Consider the following 8,159-nt stretch of genomic DNA (forward strand, 5'->3'; position numbering starts at 1 on the left):
CACCCCAGCTTCTTCTCTTTCAAGAGCCTGTTCACTTGCTCTCCTCTAGTTTATTCTCCATGATACAGCCAGATAGCTCTTTTTAAAATGCAAAGAATGATGAATTTCCATAATTCCCCATGCATTTGGAATAACGGCTATACTCTATCTGTGCAAGCTACCCCCAGCCCCTCTCCACAATCTGATCTGCACTCCCCAAACATTCCCTTCCAGGAGTCAATTTCTGTCTTGTCTTGTCTTATTCAGCACTGGCCATAGGCATTCCCTGTGTCTGGAACTCTCTTCTACAAGCTGTGGCTGCAGGCTCCTTTTTCTCCTTCAGATCTGAACCTAAACATCACCTCCACATGGAAGCCTTTATTAAGCATCCTCTGAAATAGGTTCCACCACATAAAGCTTCCTTCTATTATTCGCAACCACAGTACCCACGTCATTTCCTTCTTTGCGTGCACCCCTGTTGGTCAGGACACACTTATTGGTTTATTTGGAGGTTTCCCTCCATTTGTTGCAGTTTCTTTGAGTGCAGAGGGCTTATTCCTTGTGTTCATCCAGAGTCAATCCCAGTGCTGATCACAATACAGATTTCATAAATACAGTAAATCCAGTAGTTCCCCCTTACCCATGGGAGACATGTTCCTAAACCCCCAGTGGATGCCTAAAATCACAGATAGTACCAAACCTTTTTTTTTTTTTAATCTTTGTAGGTAGTGTATTTTAAATAGCTTTCAAGACACACATATTTTTTCCTTTAAAAAAGTCTGTTGGTGGCCGGGCGCGGTGGCTCACACCTGTAATCCCAGCACTTTGGGAGGCCAAGGCGGGCGGATCACGAGGTCAGGAGTTTGAGACCAGCCTGGGCAACATGGTGAAACCCCATCTCTACTAAAAATACAAAAAATTAGCCGGGCTTGGTGGCACACGCCTGTAATCCCAGCTACTCAGGAGGCTGAGGCAGAAGAATCGCTTGAACCCGGGAAGCGGAAGTTGCAGTGAGCCGCCGAGATTGTGCCACTGTACTCCAGCCTGGGCGACAGAGCTAGACTTCCTCAAAAAAAAAAAAAAAAAAAAAAAAAAGTCCGTTGGAGCAGTTTTGTTCCTGAATTTTGCTGGTCATTCTCATGGTCCCGAGCCCCCGAACTCCAGGTCCTGGAGGCAGCCGAGGGGAAGGCTGGGAGCCCACGCGGCCCATTCTGACGGCGCCCGCAGCACTGGTGGAGCAGCTGTGCCCCGTCTTGCCACAGATCATGCATGGCCGCCATGTGAGCTAAAACTTCCATTTATTTCAAAGCAGTAATAATTTAAAATTCTGAAAATCTTTCCACCGCTGAACGTTTAGAGGGTGAGGTTAGACAAAAGACGGGGAGGCTGAAGGCGCCCCAGAGGGGACCAAGTGGCCCACGCCTTCCCGAGCCAGGGAGCCGGTGGGCCGGGCCAGGGTCCTGCTCTGGAACAGGCGGGGCCTGTAGCGCTGACCAGCCAAGACTGGCGCCTCTGGGGCACCCAGTCTGTGGGTGCCGTGCGGCCCTGGCTGAGGGTGGTTGGGAAAGTCCCCGCGGTTTCCCCCGCAGCCTCAGGCGCAGCGGGCAGTGGTGGGTGCCGGCCCACGCGGGCTCAGGAGTTACTTGTGGCGTTCTCTTTGCTGGGCGAGCTGGAGGAGGGGGAGGACGACGAGGAGGAGCAGTTCATCCCAGTCGGGCCCGGGGCGGGGGTGTTCGTGGCCGTGTTGTGTCCCGGGAGGCTTTTTCGGCAGACGGGGCAGCTGTCGTGCTGCTCCAGCCGGTGCACTATGCAGCCATCGTGGAACAGGTGGTTGCGGGGCAGCTGCTCGCCCAGCGCGTAGTCGTCCTTGCACACGGGGCACTCGAGCCCGGAGCCTACGTGCTCCTCGGTGACGGGGACGGTGGGGAGGGACTGGATTTTCTCTTCATCTGCCGGGGGGGGGCCCGTGTTTTCAAACTGATTGAGGAGCTGTGCGAAGGCGTCCAGGCCGTTGGCCACTCAGGCGTAATCCATAGGGTTTGAGTGCAGGACTCCCCAAGGACCCAGGCTGGGGATGGTGGCGGGCGTGATGATGCGGTTGACGAGCTGCTGGATGATCCCTTCTAGCGTGGGGAGGCCTTCGTGCCGGCCGGTGGCCCGCCGCGTGGGGAGGCGGAGGCGGGGCTGCCGGGCGCAGTACGGGGCCGGGACTGATGCTCTGTCTCCCACGGTCTCTCAGGGTCCTTGCTGCCGTCAGCCTGCGCCCCAGGAGAGAACGTGGGGATCTCAAAGCTGTCGTCAAAGATGCCGAAAGCAAACTGTCCGTAGCCCTGCGGTAGCGTGAACAGGTGCTGGTCCACGTTCTCCAACGGCGGCCGGCTCCGGTCCGTGGGGGCAGTGGAAGGGGCAGAGCTGTTTTCTGTGCTCCTGGTCTCTTCAGGAAGCTCCTCGATAAAATCAGACGCACATCTTGGGCAGATATAATCCGATAGGCGCGGGACGGTGTCCAGGGAGCAGCAGTGGCAGAAGAACCGTCCTAGCTGCTGCGACGCCTCGGCCCTGGCCACCGCCCCCTACTCTGCGCCGCCCGCCCCCCGCGAGGCACCAACCGCCGGCCATTTGCTGCTCCCTCGCTGATCGACGCCCAAACCTTTTATATACTATGTTTTTCCTACCTACATATCTATGATCGAGTTTAATTTACAAAATAGGCGCTTACAAAGGAAGCGATTAACAACAATAACGAATAATAAATACAACAATTGAGTCAAATAAGGGTTACTTGAACACAAGCACTGCAATACCATGGATTGGTCTGATAACTAACAGCTACTAAGAGACTAATGGGCAAGTAGCATCTACGGTTCAGATACACTGAACAGCGGGAGGATTCACAGGCCGGGAGGGGTGAAGCAAGACGGTTTGAGATTTCATCCCGCCACTCAGAATGGCAAGCAACTGAAAACATGAATTATTTCTGGAATTTTCAGTTTAATATTTTTGGACTACGGTTGACCGCAGGTAACTGAAACCGTGGATAAGGGGGTACTACTGAATGTGTATTTTCAATTTTCTAGCTAAGAATATCGCCTTTTTTTTTTTTTTTTTTGAGATGGAGTCTTACGCTGTCGCCCAGGCTGGAGTGCAATGCCACGATCTTGGCTCACTGCAACCTCTGCCTCTCGGGTTCAAGTGATTCTCCTGCCTCAGCCTCCGGAGTAGCTGGGATTACAGGCACCCACCACCACACCCAGCTAATTTTTGTATTTTTAGTAGAGACGGGGTTTCACTATGTTAGCCAGGCTGTTCTCCAACTCCTGACCTCAGGTGATCCGTCCGCCTTGGCCTCCCAAAGTGCTGGGATTATAGGCATAAACCGGCCAGAATATCACTTTTTTACAATTTTTTTTTTTTTTTTTTTTAATTTTGAGACAGAGGTTCTCTTCGTCGCCCAGGTTGGAGTGCAGTGGCGCCATCACAGGTCACTGCAACCTCTGCCTCCTAGGCTCAAGCAGTCATCCTGCCTCAGCATCCCTAATAGCTGGGACGACAGGTGCCCACAACCATGCCTGACTAATTTTGTGTTTTTTGTAGAGAAGTGTTTCACCATGCTGCCTAGGCTTGTCTTGAACTCCTGGGCTCAAGTGATTCACTTGCCTCAGCCTTTCAAAGTGCCAGGATTACAGGCATGAGCCACATGGCCAAGAATATCACTTTTACCTTTAACAGATATTTTTCTTTGTCTTTGTCTTTTTTTTTCTTTTTTTCTTTCTTTTTTTTTTTTTTTTTGGAGACAGGGTCTCACTCTGTTGCCCAGGCTGGAGTGCAGTGGCATGAACAAGGCTCACTGCAGCCTCAATCTCTTCGGTTCAAGTGATTCTCCCACCTTAGCCTCCCAAGTAGCTGGGACCACAGGCATGCACCACTCTACGTGGCTACCTTTTAAAATTTTGTGTAGAGACCAGGTCTCACTATGCTGCCCAGGCTAGTCTCGAACTCCTGACTCAAATGATCCTCCCGCCTCGGCCTCCCAAAATGCTGAGATTACAGGCATGAGCCATCATGCCTGGCCAACAGTTATTTTTCTTTACTGCAAGAGCCTTACATTGTCATAGTAGAAAAGATTAGACTCCATAGATTAAATAAAAACATAAAATCTAGGCCAGGCATGGCTCACACCTGTAATCCCAGCACTTTGGGAAGACAGGGTGGGCAGATGGCTTGAACCTAGAGTTTGAGACAAGCCTAGGCAACATAGTGAAATTTTATCTCTACAAAAAAAAAAAGTAGCCGGGTGGCATGCACTTATAGTCCCATCTACTCAGGAGGTTAAGGTGGGAGGATCCCTTGAGCCCAGGAGGTTGAGGCTGCAGTGAGCATGATTGTGCCATTGCACACTCCACCCTAAGTGACAGAGTGAGACCCTATCAAAAAAAGGGAAAGGAAGGAAGGAAGGAGAAAAAGCAGAAGAAGAAAAGAAAAAAAGAAAGAAGGAAGGAAGGAAGAGAAAGAGAGAGAGCATGGGCTCTAGCCACAGACTACATGGTTCAAATCTCATGAGTGCCACCTTGTAACTGTGTCATATTGGGAAAGTTATTTAAACCTTCTTTGCTTCATGTTCTCCATCTGTAAAATGGGTAGAATAACAGTCCCAGCTCAGAGGTATATGATTAAGTGAACAAACAGCTATAAAACACTTAGAGCAAGTGCCTGGCATTTAGCAAGCACTCAATAAGGACAGCTGTTACTATTCCTACCGCAGCAGCATGCCTATTGTCTTCCCCACTGCTTAGACCTTTCTGTGGTAGTGGAATTTGCAGGAATCCTCATCTGCACTATCTTTCATTGCATCTCCTCCTGGCCACTGTTGCTCATATCTGCCATATGGATGAGAAAGGAGTGTGATGGTGACCAGGGTTTTCTGGAGGGTCGTCCATGATGGGGCTTGGCATCCTGGGAGGAGTCAACATTACAAATGGTGGCATTCAATGGCAAACGCCTTTATGAAGGTCTCGGAAGGAGGGAGGAGTTGCTAAAATGGAGACCTGTTCAAAGCTGGAGGAAAGGGGGAAACATTTGGTTCATAGTAAATGAGCTTGACTTCGTTTAGTCCATGTTGGCCAATAAAAGTTTCCCAGAAGTTCTCAAAGCAACTCCTTTCGCTGACCTGACACTGTAGCTGCAGTCAGGGTTCAGCCAACCTGCGTAGCAAGATGCTAAGGTGAGGCCAACTGGCTTCCCAGATAACACAGAAGGAACAAATCCCAGAGTTTGTTTAATTCTGGCCAAACTTAACTGAATGTAGGAAAAAAATTGATTTCCTAGGAGGTCTGAGAGCTGTTGAGAATATGTGTATAGTAAAGCAGACTAGGGCAGGGGAGTCCCAGATCATCTTGTGATCAAATCAGATGGACAGGACTTTGCCAGGTGCTTTTTGTATTAGTTCACCCCCTCAACAATCCCACTAGCAAAGTGTTATTCACCTCTTTAACAGAAAAGTTAAATAATTTTCCTGCAGTGATCCAGCCAGGAAGGGGTAGAGCTGGGACTGGAGCTGGGTCTGTTTGACTCCAGGACCTAAACTCTTTCTGTGGATCAAAAAGACAGATAGGCCAGGTGCAGTGGCTCACACCTGTAATCCCAACACTGGGAGGCAGAGGTGGGAAAATTGCTTGAGCCCAGGAGTTTGAGACCAGCCTGGGCAACATGGTGAGACTCCATCTCAAAAAAAATAAACAAAATAAATAAAAAATTAGCCAGGTGTGGTGGCACGTGCCTGTGTTCTCAGCTACTTGGGAAGTTGAAAGGGGAGAATCACTTGAGCCCAGGAAGTTGAGACTGCAGTGAGCTGTGTTTGCAACTCTACGCTCCAGCCTGGGCAGCAGAGCAAAACCCTATCTTGAAAGAAAAATTAAAAAGATGGATAGCAGTGCTGAGCTTTGGGGCTGTTTATGGCACTGTTCTGTGTTGTTGTTAGCAAATAAAAACAATATTTATTGCCCTGTGCTAAGACTCTTATGTATATAATTTCATTTGCTTCCCCTAGTAACCCTATAGAGAAGGTACTATTATTCCCTTGCTTTTGCAGATAAGATTAAGGTACGGAGACTCTGAATAATGTGTCCAAGGTCACACACCTAGTAAATGGCAGAGCTAGGACTCAAGCCCAGGGAGTCTCCAAAACCCATGCATTCATGCCGCATGCTGTTCTCCTACCAGAAACAGGAACCAACAGCTCTCAGCACTAACCCTAACCTCAACAGTTCTAAAGTCCTGTTCAGGGGCAGGAGGAGGAAACTGCAGGACCAGGTAATTCCTCCATGAGCTTTGGAACCAGGCAGCGCTAAATTCACACTGAGCCTGGCAACTCACAGTGAAGACTGCTTCTCAGCTTGGCCTCCAGCCTCCTTTTCTCCACCCAGACCCAGCTGTGGCTGCCTACTCCTTTCTGCCATTTTCCAGGATTGTGATGTGAACACACAGGGAAACAAAAGTGCTACAACCCCGTCTGTGTCCAGCCCCATTCTCTCTTGCTTTCCGCCCAACATCAACAGACCACAGTGCCCTCTCAGTTTCCCCAGAAAGAGGTTGCTTACCTACACTCACAACAATAGTGAATGATGTGAAATTTACTGAAAGTTTCAAGGCAGAGCTGGGGAAGGGGATCTACTGAAAACAATTTCATTTTTATTCTTCCATACTTCTTTTCAGCCTACCACCCATTTCTTGTCACCCCACCACCTGGCTTTTCTCTCCACACATCCCCTGCCAGGGTAGGGGTGGTGACCCAGAGGGGACTTCTCTATTCTCCATGTCTTGCTCTTCTCTGTGGTTTTTCTTGGACCCCTGCTCTTGTTAACCACCATCTTTTCTTATCCAGCACACCGTTGGGCGCCTCCCTCCAGCCCAGGTGGTTTGTTAAAGTATTTCTTCTGAGTAAGCGCCATTCTCTCCCTGCAAGGGGCTTCCTTGGCCACTACTCCTTTGCTAAAGCTCTTTAGTAAAAGGACTACAGTGAAAATGGTCATTACAGCCGGAGCTATAGTGCCTATCTTGGGAAAGGAAGCGCGACTGCCTTTGCCTGCACTGGCCTTTCCCTCATTTCCTGCATTTCCAACGGTCACTGGTTTCAAAGGTCTCGGCAAGTCTGCCCTGAGCTCCTCTTTTCCCATCTGTGGGTTTCTACCTCCTCCTAACAGCAAGAGGGATTTTTCTCTGAAGGTTGCCAAAGGGAGTGGCAAGAACCTCTCAGAGAGCAATTACCTTGAAGAGCCCTCCCTGGAGAACAGGCTCTTTCTCTTCCAAATTGGAAAATCCTCACATTGTGCCAATTAGTCCAGAGGGCACTTGGAACTTTACCAGCCGAAACACTCACAACTCTTAAAGGGAAAGTGAGCAACTAACAAAGGCAACCTTCAAGGGGCTGTGGCAGGAGCCAGGTGGCTTTTAAAGAAAAAACACAAGGTAAGAACGAGCTGTGACCCTGGTGGAACACAGCGTTAAATCCATCTCAGAAACAACCATCACTGATGAAGTGCGGGACTTTTTTCTCCTGAGAAAGTGTAGATTTCATTGCCAAGTACTACAACCAACCCCAGTACCCTGGAAGTGAAATGTCTATTTTGAAAAAGACGTAACATCAGAAACATCCTGATGCCCATAAGTAAAGGGATTATATGACCCACTGAAGGTTAATTGTTTATTATAGTAACAGAATAGCCCCAGCCTGGACAACATAGAGAGACCGTGTCTCTACCAAAAATTTCAAAATTGGCTGGGTGTGGTAGTGTTCACCTGTGATCCCAGATACTTGGGAGGTTGGAGGATCACTTGAGTCCAGGAGGTCAAGGCTGCAATGAGCTATGACTGCGCCACTGCACTCTAGCCTGAGTGACAGAGCAAGATCCTGTCTCAAGAAAAAAAAAAAGAGTGGCTGTCCAGGCACAGCACGATGGCTCACATCTGTAATCCTAGCACTTTGGGAGGCTGAGGCTGGTAGATTGCTTGAGCTCAGGAGTTTGAGACCAGCCTGGACAACATGGTGAAACCCCATTTCTACAAAAAATACAAAAAAATGGTGGTTCATGCCTGTACTCCCAGCTACTTGGGGGCTGAGGTGGGAGGATCCCGTAAGCTTAGGAGGCAGAGGTTGAAGCGAGCCGAGATTGCGCCACTGTACT

General features: G+C 49.4%; 1 pseudogene; it reads right to left on the bottom strand.

Moving 5' to 3' along the window:
* Positions 1 to 1,522: 1,522 nt before the first annotated feature.
* Positions 1,523 to 6,434, bottom strand: LOC101151794 (E3 ubiquitin-protein ligase RNF126-like; annotated as a pseudogene).
* Positions 6,435 to 8,159: the final 1,725 nt, after the last annotated feature.

This window comes from Gorilla gorilla, chromosome 4 (assembly GCF_029281585.2).
Source record: "Gorilla gorilla gorilla isolate KB3781 chromosome 4, NHGRI_mGorGor1-v2.1_pri, whole genome shotgun sequence".
Classification (NCBI taxonomy): Eukaryota; Metazoa; Chordata; class Mammalia; order Primates; family Hominidae; genus Gorilla; species Gorilla gorilla.